The 8,085-nt window shown below is 36.5% G+C and overlaps 1 long non-coding RNA gene across 1 annotated transcript in view; it reads left to right on the forward strand.

Annotated features, from left to right (window-relative positions):
- The window catches only part of LOC124257307, a 34,535-nt gene continuing 26,450 nt past the window's right edge, over nt 1-8,085 (forward strand). Inside the window, exon 1 of the long non-coding RNA XR_006893234.1 lies at nt 1-1,878. This is a non-coding gene — a long non-coding RNA (uncharacterized LOC124257307). The remainder of the gene's footprint in view (nt 1,879-8,085) is intronic.

Consider the following 8,085-nt stretch of genomic DNA (forward strand, 5'->3'; position numbering starts at 1 on the left):
CGCACATATTTGAAAGCAGTGGGTAACGGAAAATAAAATACCCACCCAACATTCATAATACCCACTCCAAAAAAATACAGTGGGTACAGTACCCACATGAGCTAAATCTTATCTGGAGCTCTGTTGTTTATGATTTTGCCGGAATGGAGTGGAAGATTTTTGTGCTCAGTTCGATCATGAACTGTATGTATTGTACTCATTGTGCTTGTTGTACTCATTGTACTTATTGTACTCATTGTACTCATCCCATATCTGTGATGTTTTTCTTATGAAAGATATTTTCATATTGAGATTACTATTTTCACCAACATATTGTATTGAATATGTTCGCTATTTTGTGTAGTCAAAACTTTGTGAATGTACAGAATTGTATCTTAAATAGAAATATATATCATGTATGCATAATATGTACAGTAATACAATTTTGTATTTAGCTTTTATTGATATGAATGTTTGAGATTTGACCATTGTTGGTACTTAATGGGTTTGTATACAATTGGGTTCCTGCCATACCCCTGTGAATACATACAACAGAATACAGTAGTTGCTGTCTTCAACAAGGAAATCAAATCACAACAGGAAGCTAGTGCTTAGTCCAGTCATGCTGAGAAGACATGACACAAATCATGTAACATGCCTCCTACTCCTAGTGAGGGGCGGAGGGGTAGCCTAATTCGTTGCTCGTCACGCCGAAGACCTGGGTTCGATTCTCCACATGGGTACAATGTGTGAAGCCCATTTCTGGTGTCCCCCGCCCTGATATTGCCCGGAATATTGCTAAAAGCGGCAGTAAACAATAAACTCACTCACCCTACAACATTGTGATCATGCACTTTAAACTTTTCTCCTGTATGAGGTGACGATAGGGTTCATACAAAAATCATGCACAGTGTATGGCTCATTTGACTCCGTGAGGAGAATGTCCGCAGTTCCGTTCATCATGATATTAACAGCCATATGTAGTCACAGATGGTAGAGGACTATACAAACCCAGGAAGTACTGACATGATCACATCCCACAAACCCCGTCAGTTGTTGACACTGAGATGTGACAAGATGTGTTATTTGTTTTGTGTTGGCACTGCAGTTTAAAGTAACTTGATTGACAGTTTTACCAGTGAAGAGTTATATATACAGAATATACACCTGGAAAAATAATCAAGCGCCATTTACTTTAGTGAGTGAGTAAGTTTACTTGTACGATTTTTCTGGAATATTTCAACTAGGAATAGGACTAGGGCTAGGACTTAGCATCATCTGATGTGACCCAGTACTTACGGCAGATTTGATCAGTATGCAGTATTCATGTACCGACTACCCAAGGATCAATGGTATTTTAACCATTTCTAAATATTTAACCACTGTCATATGTTGATTCCCCCCAAAATGCAAACGATATGGATATTTAAATATGAAAAATGATGGTGCTTTTCTTTTCTCCAGAGTGTAATAATGCTTACTGATGTGAACTGAATATTTGTTTCGCTTCATATTGTGTTCAGGACATACTCAAGTTTATATTGTCTCATGAAAATGTTTATTTTGGTATTAGTATACTAGTAGTTTAGATTTAGACAGAGTATTATGATTCTGGTTAATTTGTTTAGGGATAAAATGATGTGATGAGTTTTGTTTTGGAGTTTTGTTTTATAGACTCATTTGTATGATTTTCCAACACTGACCAGAATGGTACACAATCTAGATATTCTGGGAACAAAATATTGCATTAGTATTAGAATACCTTTTTCACAGCTATTCATCAAAGATCTGTAGATGTCTGAATTGCATATGACATGCATTTTAGATCTACTTTCATAAAGCAGGTTAATTAGAGTGAGAAATCTTTGAAATGGGAAAGTGTGAAATTGACACTTTTTTGTTGGCCTCAAGGAGACACTTGTTTTTGTGTGTTTTTTGTGAGCTGAATGTGTATATAGTTAAAATCAAAATGTTGAAACTTTAAAACTGATGATTTTTTGAACTCGATGGGAACATTGGTTGAACATTGGTTGAACATTGGTTGTAAAATGTCAGATGAATTATTACAGGATGTTGAATGTTATATTAGAGGGTGAGGAACATGTGAATATAATTTGAGAGGGTGTGGAACATGTAAATTAAATATTAGAGGGTGGGGAACATGTGGATGTAATACATTAATTTGGGGAACCTACAAATGTAATATATTAATGTGGGGAATGTGTGAATTTATATTTGACAGTGTGGGGAACAAGTGAATGTAATATGAGAGGGTTGGGAACATGTATTTGAGAAATATTAAGGTGGGGAACATGGGAGTGAGTGTAATATCACAGGGTACAGAATGTAAATGTAATATTAGAGTATGGGGAACATGTGAATGTAATATTAGTGTATGGGGAACATGTGAATGTAATATTAGAGTATGGGGAAAATGCGAATGTAATATTAGAATATGGGGTACATGTGAAAGTAATATGAGAGTATGGGGAACATGTGAATGTAATATTAGAGTTACGGGAACATGTGAATGTAATATTGGAGTATGGGGAACATGTGAATGTAATATTAGAGTTAGGGGAACATGTGAATGTAATATTGGAGTATGGGGAACATGTGAATGTAATATTAGAGTATGGGGAACATGTGAATGTAATATTGGAGTATGGGGTACATGTGAATGTAATATTAGAGTATGGGGAACATGTGAATGTAATATTAGAGTATGGGGAACATGTGAATGTAATATTGGAGTATGGGGTACATGTGAATGTAATATTAGAGTTACGGGAACATGTGAATGTAATATTAGAGTATGGGGAACATGTGAATGTAATAGTGGAGTATGGGGAACATGTGAATGTAATATTAGAGTTACGGGGAACATGTGAATGTAATATTAGAGTATGGGGAACATGTGAATGTAATATTAGAGTATGGGGAACATGTGAATGTAATATTAGAGTATGGGGAACATGTGAATGTATTTTAAGTGTAAGGGGAACATGTAAGCTTAGTGAGTGGGGAACACTGGATTATATCATTAGGGAGGGGAACATGTTGATGTAAGATTAGGGTGTGTGAAAAATTGAATATACAGGATTATAATATTAGAGGATGTTGGTAAGATTAGGGTGTGTGAAAAATTGAATATAATATAATATTAGAGGATGGGAAACATGAATATAAAATTTGTGGCTGAAAAACATAAACACTATAATAGAAGAGTAAGGACTGTTAAAATATTTAGAGGGAACAAGTCTGACAAGTGACCTTGAAATGATCATTAATTGTTTATATGTACATTCTTACATGATGATGTCTGTGATTTTTCTAGATAAAACAGTGCCATTGTTCTCCTTGAAATTAAATTCAAAACATGTGAGGGTATTTTGGCTTGATCTTGATGGTTGTACTCCATTGTCCGATTCGTTTTATTTTTTTATATATTGAGTATAAATACTATAGTAACCCCTCATTTGAAACATTTGTTTGACTTATGTCTTCAAATCCTCAACTTACTTCTGTGAATTTGTCTAAATACATATATTTTGCTTTGAAATTGTATGAATCACTCCATTTGTAATCACAATATTGAAATGTTTTGTACTGTGGGCCTGTTGCCTAGAAAAACGTAAATAAAACGACTCTAGCACTCTATTATCATGGACATTGCTAAACCATATTTTGTACAAATGTTGAAATATCACTGACATTTTTGCTTACTTCTGTCATGTTGTAGTGTTTCATTGGCTGGATCTGCTTACCAACATGTATTGAAATCCCACCAACAATGTTATTTCCATATTAGACTGGCTTTGTTTGGTATGTGTTTTCCGACTTTCCCAACATTTTCCCAAGCTCCAGCAAAGTAGTGTCATCTAAACAATGTATCTGGAATTGAAATCCATAGGATACTATTTACTTGGTCAGTGGATCCATCTATGGAATATTTTAAATGAGTAATATTGCAATCTTTTCTCTGTTTCATAGCTCAGATTTCAGTATTTCTAAACACTTCAAAATGTAGATCGCTAAAATAGATTTGAACACATTTGTTTTACAAGTGCAAATAGACACTTATGCTTGACAGTGGATCTCATTGAATATTATGTTATAAAGATTAAATATGAATATATAACTGTGTGTATACATACATGTATATATAATTTAAAGGTATACCTCATTTTGTATCCATTACCTATGAATCAAATTTTGTATGAATAGGTACCATAGAAATATACACCCACCGATGAACAAAAGCTGTTGCTATTCTACCACCCACTGAAGAGTATGTATGCTTATAATTTGTTATCAGAATGTAGACTGTAAACCCATTACAAAGAGAAGTTTAGGACAGATCATTACCCAACATAAGACAAGTACACACAGTTTGAAATTTGAGTCCATTTTCTCTCAGATTGTGATTTGAAATTTAGTTATTGAAACATCTTGATAACAATGCACACTGCTATTTTTTCAAATGCTGTTTATTATTGTGAACATTATTCAGGGAGTGGTTATGTGTTATAATGATAATAATAATAATGAGAAGTCTTATAATGCGCTAATCTCCACGCAACAAAGCATGCCCAAAGCGCTAACACCCTGATTATTATTACCCCGGATAACCCAAGCTGCCTGTTAGGCCCTAGAATAATATAGTCACATGACTTTATCCAACCGGGTACCCATTTTCTGCTGGGTGAACAACAGGTGTCAACACAAAATGAAGATGTGTCCGTAAATATGATGCAGTCTTTAAAAACATCCCACCGCCGAAATTTAACAACTTTGACAAACACGTTGAGAAAGTTTAATTATAAAGCTGTAGTAAAGTGCTCACAAGAAAGTGCCAATATACATGTATTCATTTATGTACTTACACATATCATTGTAGTCACAAAGTTCACTAGTTTTATGAGATGTATTATTCAACAATTATTGGTTGCCATGTTTTACGTATGAATGAGGAAAGTCTTATTTTTCAGCCTGCTTTGTACAAAATGTAAAGCAACTTGAAGTAAACAATATGTTGACAATGAATTGTTTGTGCTTTGTGGTTGGTTATGTAGCACCATGTAAGCAGGGATGCGTTGCCTTTTTGTCAACATTTAAAGGCACTATATCACACCACACTTCTCAAAAACTAAATAATGCATTTATCTCAATAATACTAACTATCATCCTTCATGGAAGCTACCATATAATATATATTCCCCCCCCAATTATTTATTTAGATTACAATATTAAATTGAACAGTTCGAATGAATTAATGCAACGTTGCATTAAATCAACTCTTGCGCCCTCTACCTGGCGAACATTATTTCAAGCAAACCCCACAGAGTTATGTGCCTTGAGGGCTCTTTACGAATATCCCATGCACAACTTATGATTGAAACCAGTTCGGCAAACACTGACAACACTGCGTGCAACAGTTTTCGATGTACAGAGCAATTGTTTACATTCCATACATGGCAAGTGTTCTCTGTTTGGAAGCTGTTCGCCTAGAAGTTTCAATTATCGATTTCAGGCAAGTCGTAAGGGATAATAAGTGTTTTATTGCATCAATAGGAAGCTAAAGCGAGTGCATATGCCCCAATATATAAAACAGAGGCCAAAATATTGTCGAAATGTGTGACATTGTGCCATTCACTTTGTGTTTGAAACAACCCAGCACTTGGACATTTTGGGCGTCATGTTGCAAATTTTAGTCATCATATATATGTGGCCTGTGAGAAGTGTCTGACACATTGATCAGACATGTTAAGGGTCACAGTCAACATCAAAGATATACCTGAAGAAATTTGTCGAACAACTTCAAGGATTCACTTTAAGTCATTGAAACTTGGTAATGCCCCCCATGTAGGGATTTATACTAATGAAAAAAGTAACTGTGCATAATATATAATTGCATACAAAAGTTATACAAATAACCCTAAATATACATGTAGCAAAGCACCTGGCATGAAATTTGATGTCAGGTATAGCGTGTGGCATGTGTACTTTGTGCACAATGAACTTGCTGACTTTTTGCATGTCTTTCGACACCTGAAGTTCACACACCTGATGTTGAATATTGAAGAACGGTCGATTATTCTCTCACCTCTGAATGTTGTGGAAAACATGTTAATTTCAACCTAAACTGCATGTACGTTGTGCCACAGCTTGCAGAAATTAAACGTCTCCTCGCCGTGTGTTCGCTGGAGGCTGGAATGGCCCCGATGTCACGTCAACAAGACAACCACATTAGGCTGACTCACCTAAGGAATCGATTCCAGACTGCCAGTTTGACAGCTCGGACCATTCTTGGCTTACATCCACTCAGTTCAAGGACTGCACGGAACCGACTGAGGGAGCACAACATCCAACCCTGACGGCCTGCAATATGTCCACTTTTGCTCCAGTGTCACCGACAGGCACGTCTTGCCTGGTGCAGACAGCATCTAAGGTACAGGAGACAAGATTAGGATGGTGTCTTATTCACGGACAGGTCAGATGGTTGGGCAGAGGTGTACAGACAGCAAGGTGAATCGTATGCTGAGGAGTGCATTGTTCAACATCAACATTTTGGTGGCAGTAGCATTATGATATGGGGTGACATCACATCCCATGGTCGGACACAACTTATCATTGTCAATACAAGGATGAGATCACTGGACCTTATGTACAGCTGTTCATTCAAGGACAGAGATGCTTCAGCAAGATAATGTGTTGTGACAGATTTCCTAAGACAGCAGAACATTCTGGTACTCCCCTGGCCAGCTGTTCCTCCGGACCTGTCCTCTATTGAGGACGCTTGGGATGAAATGGAGTGACATTTACGTCAAGCCCAGAATCAGCCATTGACGTTAACTGATTTGGGACAAACATTGGTTCAGACATGGAACAACATTCCCCAAGCTTTCTTCAATCGCTTAGTGTCGTCTATGCGTTGTCGTTGTCAAGCCTGCATCAATGCCAATGGTAGACACACACATGATACTGAATTTGTGAACTGACTTTTGACACATATCTTTAAGGGCACCGCCATATCGCTGGAATATTGCTGAGTGCGGCGTATAACTAATCTCATTCACTCTTCAGGGGCATGTCACGATGCCTAGTGTCAAATAATACAGATTTTGATATCATCCTGTCAACAGTTAAACAGTGATTACGGAAAACACCAAAACTCATGTAATCTTTTTGCATTAAAAATTTGCATAACATCAAATAATGACAGTTACTTTATTCCAGTATTACATATTGGTTGTGATCGACCTGAATAGTTTTTCTCACAATGGTGGTCATTTGCACAGTGTGTTTGTCATTTCCACAAAAGTATCGTTAATCTCCAGATGTTTTTGAAATGTGTGTATATTGTTAATATACTCATGTATGATAAACATGATAATCTTATATTAGATCAAGGTGACCTATTTTCTATGTGCAACATTGTTTTTGAAGCTTTAATGTCCCAGATATCACGTCATTCAATCATGTTACATTATGTCTGGTCAAGGACTCAGGGTGTTTCCAATAATTATTGCAATCTCTGCTTTCCACAGAGAATTACAAATCACGCTGCTACAGTGTTGTGGACATATATACACATTATCTCCTACAAAGTAGCTATTTGTTGACTGGTGACTTGATGTTCATTCTATACTCAGGGATGGCAACAGGAAAATCTATTTTCAGCGGAAAACTTAATATTGTGTCATCGAATGGGGGTTTCTCAATGCATTTAGACGATACACAATTGAACAATTTGAAATAAAATCTGCGGATCAGCGGAAAATTGCCATCCCTGTATGCCAATGAGAAGGTCGCCATGAAAGTTATATTATCTACATGTGAACACAATGTGAACTCTGTGTTGCCTACCACAACTACAAATGTTGTTAAAATCAACAAACATGACAAGCTGCGGCAAAAGCCTGTGGGCCTCCTGGTTCAAATTTGTCTCCAGATGCCAAAGGCCACAAAGTGGATCAGATGGTTTCATTACTTAGTGGATTGAATGTCATTGTACCCCAATAACATGGATAGTTGATCACAATCACTGGACCTTCTGAACCAGACTTGATGTTTACACGTTGACATACAGGTTGACAAAAGAAA

Source organism: Haliotis rubra, unplaced genomic scaffold (assembly GCF_003918875.1).
Source record: "Haliotis rubra isolate DU_JTF1 unplaced genomic scaffold, ASM391887v1 Scf658, whole genome shotgun sequence".
NCBI lineage: Eukaryota > Metazoa > Mollusca > Gastropoda > Lepetellida > Haliotidae > Haliotis > Haliotis rubra.